Here is a 22,825-nt window from a genome sequence, read left to right on the forward strand (position 1 = left end):
ACAGAAAATATTTTATTATTATGCAACAGGTGGAAGAAAAATGTCATGTTATTTTTAAAAGGAAGTGTGGCAAAATAGATAGGGATTTGAGGGATTGCAGACAGAAAAAAGCATACCCATACCCTAAGAATGACAAAGTTGGTCGAAATAAATAATAACAATTTTTTTGATAAATCTGGATGACAATACAGTACTTATTCCACTTCTTTTCCACCAGGGGTCACTGCCTGGGACTCTATGGACCATAGAGTGATCTACAGTGATTCAGAGATGGGGGAACATCAGGATTCAAACAATACTAAATTCATTGAACTTAAGAGATCAGATAGGTTAAGGCACAAATCCCCTGTGCGGTGTTTTTACAGGGTTCCCCAAACGGCACGAGATAAATAAGAGTGGTAGCTAGGAAGGGGGATTAGCCAACATGTTGGACCAATGGAGTACAGGGAATATTACTGTGGATGGACCATGTCACACCCTACATGACTTTAAAATTTACAATTACAGCAGTGAGGAGATTGACAGGAAACATATTCTTTTATTTTCAAAAGGTTTTAAATTCATCCCCTCTACAGGGGGTAATTTAGTGGACAGCTTAATAGACTTGAGGATTTTCCTACCGAAAATGTATTTAGATATTATGCTTCAGGGGCAACAGGAAGGTGGTACTAATAGTGGTATTAGAAGACCTAGTACCTATAATCCCCCTATACACCCACAGCTAAAACGTTTTGAAAGGGAGGTAGAAGAAGGAATCAAGAATGTTTACAGGGGTGGATGGCATGGTAAATTTAACATGACTAGAGAAGAAAAGGTACTTCTCAAATCCATTCAAGAAAATAGATACCTCAGGGTGATGGAACCCGATAAAGGTGGAGAGGTGGTCTCCATGGACAGTATTTTGTATTCCAGTAAGATGATGGATATGCTTAATGATACCAACAGGTATGTTAGGGTATCCAAGAATGAGATTAACTTAGCATACCCTAAGACTGATTTGGTTTTACAGGACATGCTGAATGACAATTTTATAAACCAGGACACTTTTTAGTATCTCAGTGTGGACAGACCCCATATCCCTGCTATTTTCGGGATACCCAAGGTACATAAAAGTGTGGAGGATCCACCCTTGAAACCCATTGTGGCAGCCAGTGGCTCTAAAACCCATCCATTGGCCACATTTTTGAATATAAAATGAAAAGATATTTGGGTTAGGGCCAATGGTATACTTAAGGACTCCTGGGAATTTTTGAGAAGCATTAATAGCAACATGTATTCAGATTCCTTAATATTTGTAACCCTTGATATTCAGGATTTATTTAATGTGATTCCACATTCTACAGGGTCAGAATGGTTCCAGGATGCCATTCACCAACATGGAAAACTTGACCATAATACATTTCTGGTTTATACAGAGTTGATGGATTTGGTATTGAAACACAACTTTATATTTTTTGAGGGTGAGTTGTTTAAACAGATCCAGGGAGTGGCAATGGGGGGCAAGTTGTGCCCCTATTTATGCCAACATTGTGCTCATGGTTTGGGAAGAGAAGTTTGTGTTCCAGTCTGAATATACACAATATTGGGTATATTACAAATGTTACCTGGATGATATTTGCATTTTTTTGGAAAGGTAGTATGGAAATTAACAGAATTCATAGACTATTTAAACCATACCACTAATTTATTGAAATTTACTTCCCATATTACACATGGCTATATGAACTTTCTGGACATCACTATTAAAAAAGATGTCCTAGGGGAGCAGTTTACATCTAATGTATACAGAAAGGAAACCTTTTCTAACTCATACTTATATTTGACTAGTTCCCATCCATTTAAACAGAGGAGAAGTATTATCAAGGGTCAATTTGTCCTTGAGGTTGTAGGATGACATCTTTGGACTCGGACTTCAAAGACGAAAGTCAGAGAGTCAGACAAACATTTATATCTAGGAAGTATCCTAACTACTTAATTGATGAGGTTTTGGAGGAAATAAAGAATGGGAGAAAGGATAGGTTTGCCCCTATTTGGGGAACAGGAGAAACAAGTGTGATAGTACCAATAAATGTGCAGAGAACCACACAACAACCAGGGTGACGTTACCAGGGATAAAATCAAGAAACCTTGGGGGTAATTATGTGATGTTTTATAATCAGAATACCTCTAGGGTTAAAAAAATTATTACTCAACACTGGAGCAGGTTTAGGTGTTATTCAGAGTTGGGCGTTTTGTTTACCAACACTAGGATTCACATATAAAAAGGCAGGAACCTCAAGGATTTGCTGGAGCATAATGGTTCTATTGTTTCATGTAAGAAATTGGGAACCTACAAATGTGGGGCATGTGCCCAATGCCCATATATACTTAGACAGGATTCTGTACACATCCTGTCAAGAGACTATCAGATTCAAAGTAGTAGTTTTTCCAATTGTAACAGTGAAGGCTTGATTTATTTAGCCCTATGTAAAACCTGCGGTGCATTTTACATTGGAAAAACTACTCATAAACACAGAAGGAGGATTTATGAGCACTTCTATGCTATTAGAGTTGAAGATATTAAAAATGCCTTGTTTAAACATACACTGACATGTCCCCAAGCAAAATGGGGCTTCTTTGTTGTAGAGAAGGTAGAATGTGATGTGGGGGCGGGGGGGGCGTGGGAAAATAGGATAGAGGTGAGAGAATTATTTTGGCAGTTATTATTGTAAGCCAATAGATTCCCAGGGCTGAATGAATACATATCCATTGCCCCTATTTTAAAAATGAGAGCTGCAAAACTATAAAATAAGTACATATATTGTTCTGCAAGTTACTTTTGTTGGTTTTTGATTCAAGTTTATTTATCTGTCCAACACATTGTGATGGCTTAAGTATTTATATATTTATTTTAAAGTTCTTTTAAAAAATGTGCATGTTTTTATCTACTTTCATCTGTATTTGTGGCAATTAGTAGGTTGTCACAAATATTTTAGTTACAGGATTTAATTGGTGTCAAACAATTGTTTTAACTATTAATTAAATTAGGAGGGGTATATAAGCAGGCACATCCTTAATTCATACATTTTACATCTGAAGAAGTCTCGTGGACGAAAACGCTTTATATTGTGTGGCGTTTATGTGATTAAACCTGCTGCTGCTTACACTTACAGGCTCGTGTTTTATTATTACCTTCTGCCTCTTTGGGTGCCTGTTGTGGTTTTAATGGTTCTTGGTTCTGTGGCACCCTTTCCTTGGAGTTTTTGGATTACTTGTTAAATGGAGGTGTCTGAGGCAGAGGCTAGCTTCCAGGATGGGGAATTAGTTCAAGGTACTGACCTGGATTTGCACTTGTCTCGTGTGGAGGAAAAGCTTACCCAATTGATTTTGCTTATGACTGGTAACTCTCAGTGAGGGAAAGACAATTCTTTTGATATCAACCCTATGAGGTCTACCCACAGGAAGGATTGCATTTCCACTCCTGCATGCAATCAGGAAGCTGATTTGGATTGCAGACAGGCTGATGTGTCTGTAGATTAAGTAACTGCAACTTCTTCCGGTTTGCCATCGAGGGGCACTAGAGGCGAGGCTTCATTACAGAAGGGAGCTGCAACTAAATTTTATTACAGTCATTTGGCATTGAATTCCTAGGACCATGGTCCGAATGGACAGTCCTCCCTTTTAGGTGAACGCGGTGTTCAGGGACATGCTCCTGTGGGAATGACGGATAGTATGGCTAATGGCGACAATGGAGTGCACGAGTGGACGGATACGTCTTCTTTGGCTTCATGCCTTGTTGGTTACAAGTCTTTTTCCAGTCACCAAGGTACTGATAATAACTTTATATTTAATGACCGGGATGCTGAGAAAGACAGTGAAGTGTCTTATAGAGCCAATATTAAAATACTCACTGATTTAATTTACAAACATAAAACGCTGGGTATTGACAATTGTTACTTGCATGACTGTATCAAAAGGGGTATACTACCAAAAGGATTGCGTTTTATAAGTTTCGAACAATGTAGTGGAAGGTTCCCCCTTTCATGAAGAATTGTTGAGTATTTTTGACCGTAGTGGTTTTGAAGTCATGAAAGCCCTGACTAAAGAAAATGAAAGGATTATGGGGCAGGTATATCAGGAGATAGAATACATTAATGAAGTAGTGACCAATGAGCTTATCATTAATGAAGTAGTGACCAATGATCTTATCATTACTGAAGTAGTGACCAATGATCTTATCATTAATGAAGTAGTGACCAGTGATCTTATCATTAATGAAGTAGCGACCAATGATCTTATCATTAATGAAGTAGCGACCAATGATCTTATCATTAATGAAGTAGTGACCAATGATCTTATCATTAATGAAGTGGTGACCAATGATTTATCATTACTGAAGTAGTGACCAATGATCTTATCATTAATGAAGTAGTGACCAATGATCTTATGTTTTCTGTTGAAAATGAGAAGAGAAAATATTTTATTATTATGCAACAGGTGGAAGAAAAATGTCATGTTATTTTAAAAGGAAGTGTGGCAAAATAGATAGGATTTGAGGGATTACAGACAGAAAAAAGCATACCCATACCCTAAGAATTACAAATTTAGTCGAAAAAAATAACAATTTTTTTGATAAATCTGGACCACAGCACAGTACTTATTCCACTTCTTTTCCACAAGGCGGACACTGCCTGGGACTTTATGGACCATAGAGTGATCTACAATGATTCAGGGATGGGGGAACATCAGGATTCAAACAATACTGAATTCCCTGAACTTAGGAGATCAGATAGGTTAAGGCACAAATCCCCAGTGTGGTATTTTTATAGGGTTCCCCCAAACGGCACGAGATAAATAAGAGTGGTAGCCAGGAAAGGGGACTAGCCAACATGTTGGACCAATGAAGTACAGGGAATATTACTGTGGATGGACCATGTCACACCCTACATGACTTTAAAATTTACAATTACAACAGTGAGGAGATTGACAGGAAACATTTTATTTTATTTTCAAAAGGTTTTAAATTCATCCCCTCTACAGGGGATAATTTAGTGGACAGCTTAATAGACTTGAGGATTTTTCTATGGAAAAATAATTTAGATATTATGTTTCAGGGGCAACAGGATGGTGGTACTAATAGTGGTATTAGAAGACCTAGTACCCATAATCCCCCTATACACCCCAGCTAAAAAATTTTGAAAGGGAGGTCGAAGAAGAAATCAAGAATGTTTACAGGGGTGTATGGCATGGTAAATTTAACATGACTAGAGAAGAAAAGGTACTTCTCAAATCCATTTAAGAAAATATATACCTGATGGTGATGGAACCCGATAAAGGTGGAGAGGTGGTCTTCATGGACAGTATTTTGTATTCCAGTAAGATGATGAATATGGTTAATGATACCAACAGGTATGTTAGGGTATCCAAGAATGAGATTAACTTAGCATACTGTAATATTGATTTAGTTTTACAGGACATGCTGAATGATAAACCAGGACACTTTTAAGTATCTCAGTTTGGACAGACCCTGTATCCCTGCTAATTTCGGGATACCCAAGGTACATAAAAGTGTGGAGGATCCACCTCTGAGACCCATTGTGGCAGCCAATGGCTCTAAAACCCATCCGCTGGCCACATTTTTGGATATAAAATTAAAAGATATTTGGGTTAGGGCCAATGGTATACTTAAGGACTCCTGGGAATTTCTGAGAAGCATTAATAGCAACATGTAGTCAGATTCCTTAATATATGTAAACCTTGATATTCAGGATTTATTTAATGTGATTCCACATTCTACAGGGTCAGAATGGTTCCAGGATGCCATTCCCCAACATGGAAAACTTGACCATAATACTTTTCGGGTTTATACAGAGTTGATGGATTTGGTATTGAAGCACAACTTTATATTTTTTGAGGGTGAGTTGTTTAAACAGATCCAGGGAGTGGCAATGGGGGCAAGTTGTGCACCTATTTATACCAACATTGTGCTCATGGTTTGAGAAGAGAAGTTTGTGTTCCAGTCTGAATATGCACAATATTGGGTATATTACAAATGTTACCTGGATGATATTTCCATTTTTTGGAAAGGTAGTATGGAAATTAACAGAATTCATAGACTATCTAAACCATACCACTAATTTTTTTAAATTTACTTCCCATATTACACATGACTATATGAACTTTCTGGACATCACTATAAAAATTATGTCCTAAGGGAGCAGTTTACCTCTAATGTGTACAGAATGGAAACCTTTTCTAACTCATACTTATATTTCACTATTTCCCATCCATTTAAACAGAAGAGAAGTATTATCAAGGGACAATTTTTCCATGGTTGTAGGATGACATCTTTGGACTCGGACTTCGAAGACGAAAGTCAGAGAGTCAGAGAAATGTTTATATCTAGGAATTATCCTAACTACTTAATTGATGAGGTTTTGAAGGAAATAAAGAATGGGAGAAAGGATAGGTTTGCCCCTATTTTGGGAACAGGAGATACAAGTGTGATAGTACCAATAAATGTGCAGGGAAAAACACAACAACCAGGGGTGACATTACCAGGGATAAAATCAAGAAACCTTGGGGGTAATTATGTACCCCAGGATTCACGAAGCCTCATTGTAAGAGTTATAACTCTTACACGGAGGCTGCAGTTAAACGGAGTGATGTCATCATGCTTTGCATATCCATGAGAGCATGCTGAATCACACCTAAGTCTAACACGGTCCATGTAAGACAGTAGGGGGCGTGTCCATAAGCTGAGCCCTGGAAGCGGACACGACCCCAGAAGTGTAAAAGTGCCCAAAGCAAACACCCAAAACAGAGTCCACGGAAGTGTGAATAAACACAACACAACACATGCCCCCACAGACTATGAACATAAAATATATATAAATGAACATGTTATATATTTTTTTTAAATTGTAAAGATGTTTAACCGTCAGTGCGCTCATTTGTGCGGGCATGCCCGTAGCGCAGCTACAGTTAGTAGTCAGTGCATATAAGAACTAAATATGCAAAATAAGCCAGGAAGCAATAGCGTAGTTTTAGAGATGTTGGCTGAAGAGCAGGCATTCATGGTTTGAGCCCCACAACACCATTTTTTTTTTCAAAATAAGCAGGAAACAAGTCCCTGACAAATATGTACACATAAAACCACAATTTATGTAAAATGTAATGAAATAGCCCATTTATATTGAAGACATGTGAGGTAACAAAAGAAGAAAAAATGCCAGATGTGCTCATAGCTGAGCTACAGTTTAACAGAGTGAGTGCATGTGCCCGTAGATGAGCAGTGGTTTAACTGGTGCAAAATGAATGCCCGTAGCTGAGCAGTGGTCTAACATGCTAAATCTATGTTCCCCTAACTGAGCTGAGTGTAATATGCGTGCCGATAGCCAAATGAGGCTTAAACCAGCGTATCCCATTTGCGCGGAGCTGTGCACCACGCAAACAAGCTAACCAACATGCAACGTTGAGCAAGCCATATCAAAACTGCCTTTACACAGACACACCCCTCAGCATGTCTAGACAGTCATGAAAAATAAAAAGCAGTGGCCAGATTCCAACCCAGGATACTATACACCATAGTCAAGGTACCAGACCACTAAGCCATGACAGCAGTACCTAGAAATGCAATAATAGCTAATATATAGGAATGAATACAAACTGTAGCATGACAATGCAGGTTTACTGAAGTTGATACAATTCCAAAATGGCCAATCACAGATATGTGCGGGAAAAATGGACTATATAAGCCCCATAGGTGGGAATACACAGCATAAACTATTGTAGAACTGACCTGCAGGCAGAATGGCAGGAGTAGGAGAGGGTAGTTGCTTCCGAGCACAGAGGTGGGGTGTTGAGGAGTCCAGTTGCATGGTCTGGCTCCTAGTCCATAATCATGAGGCCCAACTCATGCAGGGCCAGGTCCTCTGGGGAGCATACAGGGCTGAGGCGTGGGTCCGGTTGGCTCATGATCTCACCAGTGCCACAGGGATTCCAAGGACTGGTGAGCAGGTCCGTCACCACCATGCGGACCTGAAGAGGCACAAGCAGGACCAACTGAACCTTTGGATCCAGGAGGCCCGGCAAACACCCAATGCCCCACTACTGAGTAAGTAACATTTAATTATGTATGTAAGAAATTAAACTAGCTGATATTATGGAGATGTGTATTCCAACATTACTTCATTTATATTACAGCTGCAGGTGTCCGTTCTTCGAACCGCAGAGCCTATGGCGACAGGCTGGTGCGGGTGCGGGTGCACCACCAGGCAGGTCAGTAATCCACTCCAGTAATTGTAAAGAAATATAAAAGTATGACAGTCAGCAAAAGAGTGCAGTGTAGTCAGTAAGGAATAAAATCTGCAAGTAACAGTGTGAAAGTGTATGCAAGTATTGCTTGATTAGAAAAGTGTGTTTCAGCCTGTAAGTTTAACCAAAAAATGAAACTGTCTGACATATATTCTGAAATAAAAATGCCCTACCTGTAAGAAAATAGTACACAACCTGCAGCAGGCTGAAAAGTATAGCTGCAGAAGATGATGAAATCACATGTGTGAACTATATCCCTGTGGAAATACTGAAACATGACAGAAGTGAGACTGCTGGAAAGGATTGTAATAACTACTGGTAAAACATGTCAATAAAGCCTAGAAGTACCATCCTGAATAGTAAAATGAAAGCAAGTGAGAGAGTGTGAGAAAGTGTCATGAATCCAGCAATACAGTAGTAATAACCCCTGTGTAAAGTATACTGCAGTCAAGACAGAATGAAATGCATGTGAGATTCAAAACCAAACAGCAAAATCTGTTCAAAGTGTTGCTGCATCTGGAATGTGTATCCCAAAATCTGGATATGTTGCTCTCAGTCTGCAATATGCAGATAGGATGATTGTCTGATATACCAAACATCCACACTTGTCTACAGCTATATAAAGCAAATGTAGCAGGATGATGTAGCTGAACAAAGCTAGATATGAATGTGTATGAAGAACCATAAAATGTATATTGTTGTTGCAGTAACAGTCCTATCACCAAGTTGAAATAGTATCATATAGGAAACTGTAGTTAGAACAGTAGTGTGTTTATAACCGTAGCTATTAGAAATGTACAGCATATGTATTGTTATTCAAAGGTGTTAATATTACTTTCTTTACCCCACCCTATAACCACATATAACCCATTCCACGTGAAAATGGTAAGTGCAATCACAATTAACACCCCTGAACGTTTGTCCTGTTGGGTCATATATATTTGCATGTCCGTTGATGCATCTGCCCTGTTCATACATCCACACCTGATGGCCTGTTGCCATCAATTAACCCTGCATGTTGTTGGACTGTGTATTTCTGTTCAAATTATGCATGTGTTATGCACGCTGTTCAATGGTGTGAATATCCGGGTGTTTGGTTAATGGGAATACTAATGCATGCTGTTACAACTAATTGTGAATGGTATTATATGTCACTAACCCAAACTGTCATGACATAATGCAAAACAGAGGACGACAGGGAAGGCGGGTTCCAGCAGACCCACCTCTCCCACCTCAGCTGGCGAGTGCACCTGGCACTAGTGCTGAGTCCGGACCCTCCTCTGGTGGCCCTGTGCCACCTGCGGGTGGAAGCGCTGCAGGGGATGGGGTGCATCCCCCCCTCTGCAAGTGTGGCCGGAGGAGAACCACCACTCACCCTCCATAGCGTCTGGACTGTGGTGTGTAGGGAGATTCGGGACTCTGTTCTCGAGCCCCTACACCAGCTCGAGGCACGGGTGGGGCAACTAACGGGCATGCCTGTTGCCCCGCCTATACAGCCCCCAGCACAGCCCCGTCCTGGGCAGTGAAGGAACAGTGGCAACTGCCTATGGGTGGGGATATCAGTTCCACTGTTGCCACCTGTGGGCTCATGGGCTCTGGATATCCAAACCTCCATCCCCGTCAATTGCGTAACCCCCCCACACGTGTCATACACCGCCCCTGCATGCGTCTTGTTTGTCTTGTCTGTTTACCTACCCAACCTACCTCCCCAGCTGTACCGACTTCCGTCACTCTGTACCCACAAAAAAATTACGCTCCATACATAGCTGCCCATTCTGCACACATGTCTGCTGGACATGGAACCTATCAATTACAATTGGCTGTACAACAAGTAATATTGTTGTCCTGACACCTCTCTCAGGGGTGGAAGGTTTCAAATGTCACACCAAATTACATACATATGCACAGCTGTTGCTATTGAAGAAATGGGCAGCTATGGGCCTTACTTACATCCCTCCTGCACATCCCAAGCTGTTTCCCTACTGTCTTACCCTCTTTGTGACCCCTTTTTCACCACTTTCCTGTCTCCCCATTTTCTTTTCTTTCAAAGAAAATAGCGCGGGTGTGCGCAAGAGTAAGCACGTTTAAGCGGTTATAAGGGGGTGTGCACGGAGCTAACCGCCAGTGCGCATGCGTGAGCTCCGCACAAACCAGCTCTAACCCGGTTACAACTGCTTAAAAGTGCCTTAGTCACTTTGATTGACAGGTCCTGTACTCAGTTCAAAAGCAAAATAAAATCCCACTGTCAGTCCTGAACCCAGGACCTTGAAAACAGTAGTCTGCATGACTTACCACTAAGCCATGACTCTTATACAAGAATATTGTGCTAAAGTAAATATATCATGTAATAGTAGGAATGAATGTAAAGGGAATATAGATGTGTAGTACACAAAGCATGCCATTTAGAATTACTATCAAAACTAGTGGATTTCCATAAAAGTAGTGTGTGAACAGAAACAGCCATGCTAGTTGGAAGCTAGTAGGTAATAATGTCACTATAGCACCTTGCAAGCCACACACATACTCACAGCAGGATAATCACTGCCCATACCCCACAACCTCTTACAGGAACACATCTGGACCAAGTAATAAAATATGTGGAGCAAAGGCCCAAAACCAGGCACACATTATAAATAATGTTACAACAAACGCAGACCGTTCAGAGAGTAACAGGGTCTGCACTTTGTGGGATGTTTGGAAGGGTATGCAGTCTGAAACTTGAATGTTTGTCACCATATTCTGACTTGAGCCCAGAGTGATTTGCCAGAAAAAGGTGTGCATGAGATATTGACCAAAATATGAGGCAGAAATGTGGACAACCTGCAAATATCTGTACACATGATGGGTCTGACACCACCATATTTGAATAGTTAAGAGCCAAGACATAGCAACAGTGAATGACTTACAGGGATGCCCCACAGACTCCATGTGAAATGTACAAACAGTAGGCAGAAAGGTGTGACACATGCAATGGTAACTATGGAGTCCTGAAAGTATTCATCACTTGCATGGCAGAAAAAGTGTAGTAATACATATGCTAATGCTAACCCACAGTCACAACTGCAGCATACCAGACATTTTATTGGGTGTACCCCACTGATATGTACCATTCCATGAGGCACATAACAGATGAACCTGAAAGTCTCTGGGGCCTGCTCAGCAGCATATTCAAATACCCTAATAGATGTCAAGGCCCACACCATGGCCAGACCACACTGCATGCTGTAACACCCTAGCAGATATAGCAAGCATTCCAAGGTGTGAATGTACATGGAAAATAGGAAAGCTACAGCAGCACATTACAGTCAGGACACCTAGCAGGCATACAAGTAGTGACTGTAAAGGGCAACTATTAAAGCCTTAGCAACAAAGTGCAAACAAAAGCAAAAGGAAAGCACACACACACACATTAACAGTAGTGGTAGTTGTAGGTGTCAGTGTACATACACAGTTAGTACAGAAAACTGGAGAAATGAATGGAGGAATGTTAATCTACAACACACCTGGAAATATGAGAGAGATACCAACCTTTACACTCACAGAACATTGTCCACGGCATAACAGCATAGTCCCTGCCCTTAAAATCTGAAAGGGCTATGCCTATCTCACATACCTTTTTATAGCACTTTTCTGAAATCACAGTGAGAACTGCAATCAGTACACAAATGGCTGCATGCAATTAGCAAATGCTGGCTAACAATTGGTGCAGAGGCCATCACATGGGCATATGCAGATACCTACAAAAGTATGCTGTACTCCCAGTCCACACATGCAATACTTTCATTGCACCCTGAGAAGGATGTGAGAGACAGACAGACAGAGAGAGAGAGAGACAGAGACAGAAAAAATTGCAATTAAGCAGACACAAACAAATTGTTCAGCAACAGCCACCTGAAAGCTGACAACTGGGAAGTGGAGCAGCAGGACAGAGAACCAGATGGCAACACAAGCAGCTGTGACAAACACAGGTAATGTAAAGTAATACTATAAAGGTCTACATACTGTGAACCCTCCATATGTGTCATTGGTCTGTATCCATATGTATATGAAGATGTGTAAAGGGCAGGGGACATACAGCAACTATCAGTGAAGGCTGTACATACATTTGTATGTGAGAGCATCTATGTGCACATATCAATGTTGGTTGATTGTAGGTTGTAGTGCCATGTACAAAGTAGGTTTCACAGTTATGTATGTTTAGCAGAATGTTAGTGTGTGTATACAGTATGGTAGACAATCATGTTGATATACCTGTCTAACATATGGATACATATGTATGTCAACATATGTATGTGTAGATATATATATATATATATATATATATATATATATATATATATATATATATATATATGATATGCATATATGTATACATACATAGAGAGAGAGATGTAGGAATACATAGACAGATGTAGATAGAATATTGTACAAACATATATATGTAATGCACACATACAGATATAGATATATGTAAATACATATACATAGACAGACTGATCTGACTATCTACAGGTATGACTGTAAATGACGACCTTCAACACAGCCTGTCCCACCCCCTCTGTCACTATCACCCCCTCTGTGCCCCCCCTCCACATCTATAGCAATATATGTACATCAATATATATATATGTGTATATGTATACAGACATATATATATATATATATATATATGTATATATATATATATATATATATATATATATATATATATATATATATATATATATATATATATATATATATATATATATATATATATATATATATATATATATAGAGAGAGAGTGAGAGAGATGTATATAAATTCTGAGTGAGGCACATGTGTACAGATGTATTGCAACAGGTGCCTGGTGAAAAAGGCATGGAGTGAACACCGGTGTCAAAACCGGAGTACCATACCACATTCCAAATCACCTACACCAGTAACCACCAGATATGTGATTGGCTGCCCACCACTGCATGTGTCAGGGGTGAACAGGGTCATAAATGTGTACAATAGTGGCCCCAATAATATTCACAGTGGCACACTATCCCTGGAATACCTGCACATGGTATGTGTCCATGGACATGGTGTGTCAGCTATGGACATGTAGGCTGGTGTACCCCTCCACACCACACCACATAATGGATGCCATGGTATGGACCTCACATGACAGCTACAGATATGGAGAAAGACACAGTGACATGTACAACACTGTGACAATGCACTCAAACACATTACCAATGCACAGTGACTGACAACACCACAGAGTACACATATACTACCCACATAGAGGTTACCACTCCCGGATTTACATATGTAAGTCACACCCATGACAGATGTCCAACAACCATAGTAACACCTCACACCATCCACAACCTAAATGTCTGCTGTGTGTCGTCCGTGCCACTGCAATAGAGTGCACATGTGGAGGTAAAAGTTCCTACCCACAGATAAGACATACCCTGCAATAAACCACACAGTGTTAAGAAGCAAGACTCCCCATAAGTACATGTCACACATACCCCTGCTGAATGTTAGTCAGATAGGTAATATGCCATATGAGTCACCCTGTGTAACTGTGTGACAGCAGCAGGTACCATCACACCACATGTGTCACAATGGTCAGGGTAGCAGAACATTATGCTGCTGTAGTCCCAGGGGCAATAGCATATTGTATAGTATTGTATTGTAATGTAATGTATTGTGTTGTATTGTATTGGTATGTTGAGGTGCCCCCTTCATGGAGTGGAACCACTGCTGCTGTGCGCCAGTGTACACGTACATATCCTGTAGTCAGGCTAGTGTTACATAGCACTTCTATATGTGTGTTTAGCTCATGTCAGAGTTTATGTAGCATGCAACTGGGGATACTATCAGGTCCCATTCATGTTGTGTATTCTGCTGTCCTGAGGGAGGATCTCACCTGGACATCTGTGATGACAGGGAGGTTACACTCAGCTGGGATAACTATGTCTTATTTTGGGGGAGAGGGTGGGGTGACACCTGCACTGAACCTGTCTGCCACAATGTTGTCAATATCTGTGGTGTCAGTGAAATATGTGTTGTTGTGTACTAACTATGGGCATAGAGGATGGATCCTGACCAGGTTGCTAACATAACTGAAGAAGGCCTTCTGGTTATCTGTAGTGTCCCTCTTGATTTCCCTCTCAAAGTTGCCCATGGATGTTTGTATGATGGAAAATAGATCCTTACTAGTGCTGCTCAGACATGCCCTCCCTTTATGGAATTATGCTCTGTCTTGCAGTAGCTTCCATCTTCTGTAATACAATCTGTCTATGGCTGGGGTCAACCAGACAGGATGCTGTCCCTTTGTGGATAGTGTCTTGGTCATATATGGGATTGCATGATCCATGCATTCTCGGAGATGTCTGTAGAAAGCAATTGTGTAGGGGTCAGCATTGTGGGTTGTATCTGCCACTGGCCCAGTGGGCTGAAAGGATACCATGTCACTGTTACAAAGTGTAAAGTTTGCATCTGTAATGTTATTCACTATAGTCGTTTGTGCTGGTGGTGGAGGTGGGATATGTATATCCGGGGCAATCAGTGTGTGTGGTCAGCTCACAGTAGTTGATGATGTAGGCCATACAGTACCTAGATACAAACCCCCAGAGTGAGGAGGTGCTCTTGACCTGAATCAGTGTTCTGACTGCTGGGATTTGGTAGTATGTCGTATGGAGTGTGCCAGTGTACTGTTGCACAGTTGCTGGCTGAGCACTGATACCTGGCCATTTACATGTGTATCCACCAATAGACAGACAGATGCTACATATGTGAGATATGTTGTATCATAACAGTCGGGTAGCATGTGTAGTATGTGTGCCAAATTCTGCTGACATATATTGCTGATATCAGGTTATTTTCTTTCTCAGGTACATGGCCCACCCGCAGAATCCCACTTACTCCACAGCTGAGGATGAGGAGATACACCAGAGCCTGGTGCGGGATTATGCAATACTCTTTTCCTGCACCAGCCAGAATCAGCAGGAGAGGGCTGCACTGTGGCAAGACTTTGTCCATCAGGTAAATGACATAGGCATGCATAATAGGACATATGAGCAGGTACGACATCACTGCAGTGATTTAATCAGACATGTCCGTCAGCGTGTGTCGGATATCCACAGGCAGCAGGTCGGCACAGGTGGTGGAGTGGCTACACATCCCCCACTCACCAGACTGGAGGGACTACTCATGAGTGTAGTGGCTCCAGTCCGCCAGCAACAACAACAGCAGCAGACATGCATTATGATGGAGGCTGGAGCCACGCAGCAGCAAGACAGTGAACGTGCAGGTAATATGCCATATGTATAGTTGACTGTTGTGTACACTGGTAGTTAATGCATGTGTGAGGTGTGTCCTTGGTTTGTAGCTGTCACCATAGTATTTAATGTGCAAGTGTGATATCTTCAATATTAGCAGCTGACCTGTGAAAGGCGACTGTTGTACTACTGACCTGTATCATACTTAGTAACAATGGCACAGTTGTGCCCACTGACATTAGTTTCTTCACGTCTGCAGGTCCCTCTGGTATAACAGCAATGCAGCCTATCCATGCTGGTGAGTGTGTATTAACAATTCCTGTAATAGTGTTGATAGTAATAGTGCTATTTGGTTCACTTAGTAGTGCTGTTTGTATGCATGTAGGTGTGTCTGTGTCTGTGTGTTGATATCACGCATACTGAGTACTGTACAAGTGAGTGAAACTGTGTGCATGTGTGCATGTGTGCACCTGTGCATGTGTGCACCTGCGCACCTGTGCATGTGTGCATATGTTCATGTGTGCATGTGTGCACCTGTGCATGTGTGCATGTGTGCACCTGTGCATGTGTGCATGTGTGCATGTGTGCACCTGTGCATGTGTGCATGTGTGCACCTGTGCATGTGTGCACCTGTGCACCTGAGCATGTGTGCATGTGTGCACCTGTGCATGTGTGCACCTGTGCATGTGTGCATGTGTACATGTGCACCTGTGCATGTGTGCATATGTGCAGGTGTACATGTGTGCACCTGTGCATGTGTGCATGTGTGCATCTGTGCACCTGTGCATGTGTGCATGTGTGCACCTGTGCATGTGTGCACCTGTGCACCTGTGCATGTGTGCATGTGTGCATGTGTGCATCACTGGTAATGTTTAGACATTGTAAACTGTGTTTCCTGTTTCCCTCCCACAGGTTCTGGTGCTGCTCTGGTGTCATGTAGTAGGGAACCTGAATCACGTGCCGTAGGTACTGATAATTATGACATCTGTGTAATGGCACAGGAAAGTATGCCAGGGTCCGCCATTGGTCAGCCGATTGACAGTACACAGCTGTCGACCCCATCAATGCACACAGTTGTCCTGCCAATACACCCTTTGTCACCAATGTCCCTAGGTGATGGACAGCATACAGTGGGCATTGACCAGGGTAATGTGGTATCTGTGGCACATGCCTCCCCACACAGCAGCCATGGGCATGGCTAGAGATGGTACCACACAGACAGATGTCCAGGGGTTCTCATGGGAGCATCCGTGGGCATACTGCCCCTGTCAGATGTGCCCACAGAGGTCTTACAACCTCAGCAATGTTTGGGGCTGTCATGCAGGCACAGTCACGTATGGAATGGTACACCAGACAGGGTCTAAGGGAGCTGACAGCATGTCTCACAGCCATGATTGACAGTATGCATGACATTGCGGCTGCCATCCGTGATTTCAGCGATGTCATAGACAGACGTTGTGGGTACATATTAGACCGGTTCCACAGCAACATGTCCATGAGCCAGGGTGATGGTGGGCGGTTGAGGCGTCGACATGGCCATATGCCAACAACAGCAGCAGCTGGCAGTCGTCGCAGACGACAACAGGGCCGCGGCCGCCCCCGTAGTGCCTGCAGCAGCCCCAGCAATGCTGGGTCTGAGCTGTCATCAGACCGCCCCAGGAGACCATGTGCACGTGGCTCTGGCCGGGCCCAACAGGGATCTGTGTCCAATCAATGAACACCTGCTTCTGATGACAGTACCCAGTCTGGGTTGGTACTGGATATGGTCTGTAGCACACCTGCAAGGCACAGGTACTGTGTCCGTGGCCAGAGACACTGATCTGTATGACCTGGCAGGTATAGTCTGTGGCTGTCCACAAACACCAATATATGGCAGCCATGAGGTGGAACTGTGTGCATCCATACACACATGCGAATTGACAACACCTAGGGCTACCGCATACATGCACACACTGCATCAACATTGCCCCACCTTCTACTGCTGTCCCTCACCAACACACATACACATACATGTCAATTGGTGGTATCGGTGGCTGACTCAGGCATACCAAGTTCACACCCTGTGCATATGATGAAACTGTGCCACCTCCTGCAATCTGTAACAACTGTGCAGGTACAGGTTAACATGTTGCTGATGCACAGGGTGACCACATAGATGTGTAGTAATAGTATCATGTTGTTAACAGTACTGTGTGCTGAATTAATTGTGGGTATATCACAGCATGCCTGATGCAGTAAGTGTGTGATTGTCATGTCCTGTTGTCTACACCCATGGTAAGTACCATAGTGTATCATCTGCACATGTTGGCATACTGGTGGTAATGATGTCAACAGAAGGCTACATACATAGGTAGCACTGGGGATAAGGTAATGAATGTAGTAATACGCAATGATCGACATGTAAATTGCAAGTGGTATGTTGCCCACACTGGACTCTGCAATGCAGATGCTTGAGGATGTTGATATGTGTGCAGTACTACACGACTGGTACAGGACACACAGGAGCACCCTAGCACTGCATGCTCACATCTCATACCATGCTAGACAGCCCCAACACACAAAACTAACTGTCACAGGAGGGAGAGTCCCCATATATGTCAGGGATACTGTGGTGGCAGGCCAGGTAGCATACATCCTACTAAGTATGGAACCACTGAGTGAAGGCTCAGTGTCTGTTATTTGACATGTGTATTACTGCAGGCATGAGCACATGGGTTTCCATCCAGTTATTGTACATCCTGAGAGTACATGGTCTGTACACTTGTGTGCACTGAGACTGGACCCTAGCCGACTGACCCGTGTATTTCCATGTACATGTGCATAGTGCCTGCATATTTGCAGTGTTACCTACTGGAACTGGTACAGCTTGTTTGTTGTACAATGGACTACATGCAGCCCTGTTTACTGTAGTTTTGTTTGCATGCATGTTTGCTTGCAATTACCCTAGAATACTGATCCCACCTGCAATGCATAGTTATAGAGCTTCTGTGGACTACTAGTGCCATCTGCATAGCTTACTATATGTATGTCCATGTCCCACTTGACAGCATGTCACTGTTTGTCCTGTTCACATGTACATTGCCTGTGACACAGTGCATATGACTTACCTGGCATGTGTCCACGTGAGCAGTCATGTATGCTACTGCTAACTAATCACAGGCACTACACCTTCACATATTCATCTTCTGTTGAACTACCTGCTTCGCTAGGGACGGCCTGCACCTGTGACCCCTGGGCTTTCAGATATTGGCAAAGGCTCTTGCTACCCCCATAGTGCCTATGTTAGGCAAGGCTCAAATGACAAACCCACCTTCATAGGTATCACAAGGGATAGGAAACTAAGAGTAATGCTACCCAGCACCAGAAGTCTAAACCTCCAGATGCATGCACCCAAAACACTCCTTGGCATGGAGAACATCGATATCTGTGCAGTAACAGATACCTGGTTCAGGACTACTGAGAGCACACTAGCACTACCAGGTTTAACCTGGTTGATTTCTTTGAAACAGTCACCAAGGCCATTGACGAGGGGAAGGTGGTTCACACAGCCTACCTGGACCTCGCAAAAGCCTTCACAACAATACCCCACTTGGGAATTCTAGAGAAGCTCACCAGCTTAAATATAAGCCCCTATGTCACTAGATGGATTGCACAGTGGCTCAAGGACAGAACCCACATGGTTAGAATTGCTGGAGCCATGCCAGACTCCAAACCAGTTACGAGTTGTGTCCCACAAGGCTCAGTCCTGGGACCTCTCTTGTTTGGTATATATTTATTGGAGGTACAGGCCAACATGGACGGACTGTGGCTGACCAAATATGCAGATGACTGTGAACTGGCCACCATAATCGACTCTCCAGCCGACACAAGCATCTTCCAAAGGGGCATCATAGGAACAGACAACTTGTGCCAGAGCCATGGCCTTCAGCTGAACAGTGTTTAGAAAGGGAAATGTGCATCCTGTAGTCTGTTCACCTAGTTGCCAAAAGGGACATTGTCCTCACACACACTAACCCCCCTCAGCCAAAAACACACACTTGCCTTTTGCAGGATTCAAACCCCTATCTAACTATGTTATGACATTCGACACAGACACATTAGCAGAGTGTGCTATTTACATTACTGTGAAGTTTTTCTTCTCTTGCTGTACTTATATGGTGCTGACATCATCAGTGTTTAGAAAGGGAAATGTGCATCCTGTAGTATGTTCACCTAGTTGCCAAAAGGGACATTTCCCTCACACACAATTACCCCCCTCAGCCAAACACACACACTTGCAGGATTCAAACCCCTACCTAACTACGTTATGACACTTGAGAGAAATGCATTAGCAGAGTGCGCTATTCGCATTACTGTGAAGTTTTCCTTCTCCTGCTATACTTATAGAGTGCTGACATCATCGGTGTTTAGAAAGGGGAATGTGCATCCTGTAGTGTGTTTTCCCAGTTGCCAAAAGAGACATTTTTTTCCATAGACTTACACACACACCAACCCCACTCACACACTGAGCATTTGCAGGATTCAAACCCCTACCTAACTATGTTATGACACTTGTGACGGACACATTAGCAGAGCGCGCTATTCGCATTACTGGGAGGTTTCCCTTCTCCTGCTATACTTATAGAGTGCTGACATCATCGGTGTTTGGAAAGGGGAATGTACATCCTGTAGTGTGTTTTCCTAGTTGCCAAAATGGACATTTCTCTCCCACATACTTACACACACACCAACCCCACTGACTCACACACACACTGAGCATTGGCAGGATTCAAACCCCTACCTAACTATGTTATGACACTTGTGACGGACTCATTAGCGGAGCACGCTATTCGCATTACTGGGAGGTTTCTTATAGGGTGCTGACATCATCGGTGTTTAGAAAGGGGAATGTGCATCCTGTGGGGAGGCAGACACCAAGCACACTCTGGCTAAGCTGTCATTTCCTTGGGCAAACAGCCTAGTGTTGACCTCTACACCCATATGTTTAATTATCAAATGCACATTATTTGTTGCTGATAGACTGTTTGCACATCTTTATTGCCATAGCATTCCCTGTTTGTATGAACAACTTGTGCATCTGTGGAAGATGTTTGCATATGGGAGGGATCCACTATATCAAGTATGTCTCTGTAGTCATTTAACTGTGTGCACTGGGCAGACTGCTGTAATGTGGTTGGTTCCTGGAATAACACGTAAAAATACCAGATATGTGTGTCCAACTGCTAAACTGAGATTTGGCCTAAGTGTGTGAGCATGCCCAGTTCAGCCTTCCCATGGCATGTTGTCTGACATATGTCTCATTTATCAAAGTGTGTGAGCATGCCCAGTGTGAGCATTCCATATGTTGGACTCTGCAGCCCACCACATTTGTGGATGCGTGTGAACTTCAACAAATATCACCCATTTATGGTTGTGTGTTGTGTGTCATGTTGAGTAGTTACTCTCCAACTGCTTTGTGTGTGAACACAACAGGATTATACTGTGCCTGCAGTGTTTGCATGGGATACTTTGCATACAGTTGTCAACATCCTTTCACACTGAACTAACACTGTAGTACTGTATAGTGTACTGGTAGTACTTTGACTGTGGTAGACAGTATCCTGGGCTTTAGTGCTATCACTGCTTTACATTTCGATAGTGAGCACAACAGCCTGGTTAGGGGCCAGTTGTGTACATCTGACCATGTTGCATTCTGTTCAGATATGAACTACTTAAACCAGGCTTGTCCAACATTGGTAGTGCATTCCACAACATAGGTGTACATTTGCAAACACTAGCGATGTGCCCTAGTCCATGTCTAATGCTAGTTGGAGAGTGTGTTTGTCCTTCAACACACATTGTAAGTGGAGTTTGTCATGACATATGTCATGGTTAGTATACTGTGCCTCTGTCTACCTGTGACATGACAGTGATAGCAAAAAAACACGAAATCTTGTAGAAACAGAATCCAAACAAAACTTCGATGTCACCACAGGTTAAAATTTATTAGGAAGCTTTCAGGTCTACACCCTTCATCAGCACATAATCAGACTAACATGCTCCGCATTTAAATAGAAGGACAAATTCAGTCACATGATAAGCCAGCCATACAAAAACACAATACTAACACCTTATTTACATAAAAAACATATAAAAACATATGTATATAGAATATATAAGAAACAGCATCTATAAAAAGAATACATTCAACAAAGATATATTTTGCAAAAATACATCATAAGCTTTCTTTTTGTCGCTTAATTAAAACAGGTTTCAAGCTAACAGTGCTGTTCAAGCCGGGAGGTTTATCAGCTTGCAACCGGACTATCCATTCATATTCTCTTAGCTGTAAATAATTATCAATATCACCATCCCTAATTCCTAATGTTAATACAGAGACAGCCCTAAACTTAAAACTATGCGCAGGAAAGTCCAGTATATGCCTAAACAGCCCATTAGTTTCAACCTTTCTTCTTATTTCGGACTTGTGTTCTATTATTCTACTTTTTAACTTCCTTGTAGTTTTTCCTACATAAAATACATTACATTGTGAGCAAGTTGCTAAATAAACTAAATTAGTTGTATTACAATCAGCTCTACAATGAAAAGTGAAATATTCTTTAGATACAGGTTTCTGATAATCTCCTGTTGTTTCAAAAATATCAGCACAACAAGTGCAGTTCAGGCATTTATATGTACCTGCTTTGGCCCATACCATTGCTGTCTCATTATTAAAATCCTTAAAACACAGCATCTGTTTCATTGTCTGACCATTCCTAAAACAGAAGTTAGGTTTAAAACCTATAATCTCTTTGAATTCAGACTGGGCCATTAATATAACCCAATACTTCTCTATAATTTTACAAACTTCCTTGGTGTTATTATTATAAGTAGTAATGAACCTTACAATATTATCTTTCTTTAATAATCTTTCTCCCTGACCTACTAACACAGGACCTAAGCGCTCATTAGTCAAGGAACCAAAGACGGGTTTGTAAACACCATTACGCCCTCTCTGGACTTCATCATAAACTGCATCTATATTCGATAACAGATAACCATTCTTGACAAACTCACCCCTCATCTTACTTATCTGCTCTAGGAATCTGTCATCGTCTGTAGTAAGCCTACTAACACTAATTAGCTGTGATTTCAGAATCCCTTTATAAACATATGATGGATGCATACTATTCATTTTCAAATATCGTGCAGCAAACACTTCCTTCCTATAAACCATTGTTTGTAACCTACCCTTATCCTTATAAATATTAACATCTACAAAGACTATTTC

The sequence above is a fragment of the Protopterus annectens genome, chromosome 10.part0, assembly GCF_019279795.1.
Source record: "Protopterus annectens isolate FY-2018-M chromosome 10.part0, PAN1.0, whole genome shotgun sequence".
In the NCBI taxonomy this organism is placed as follows: domain Eukaryota; kingdom Metazoa; phylum Chordata; order Ceratodontiformes; family Protopteridae; genus Protopterus; species Protopterus annectens.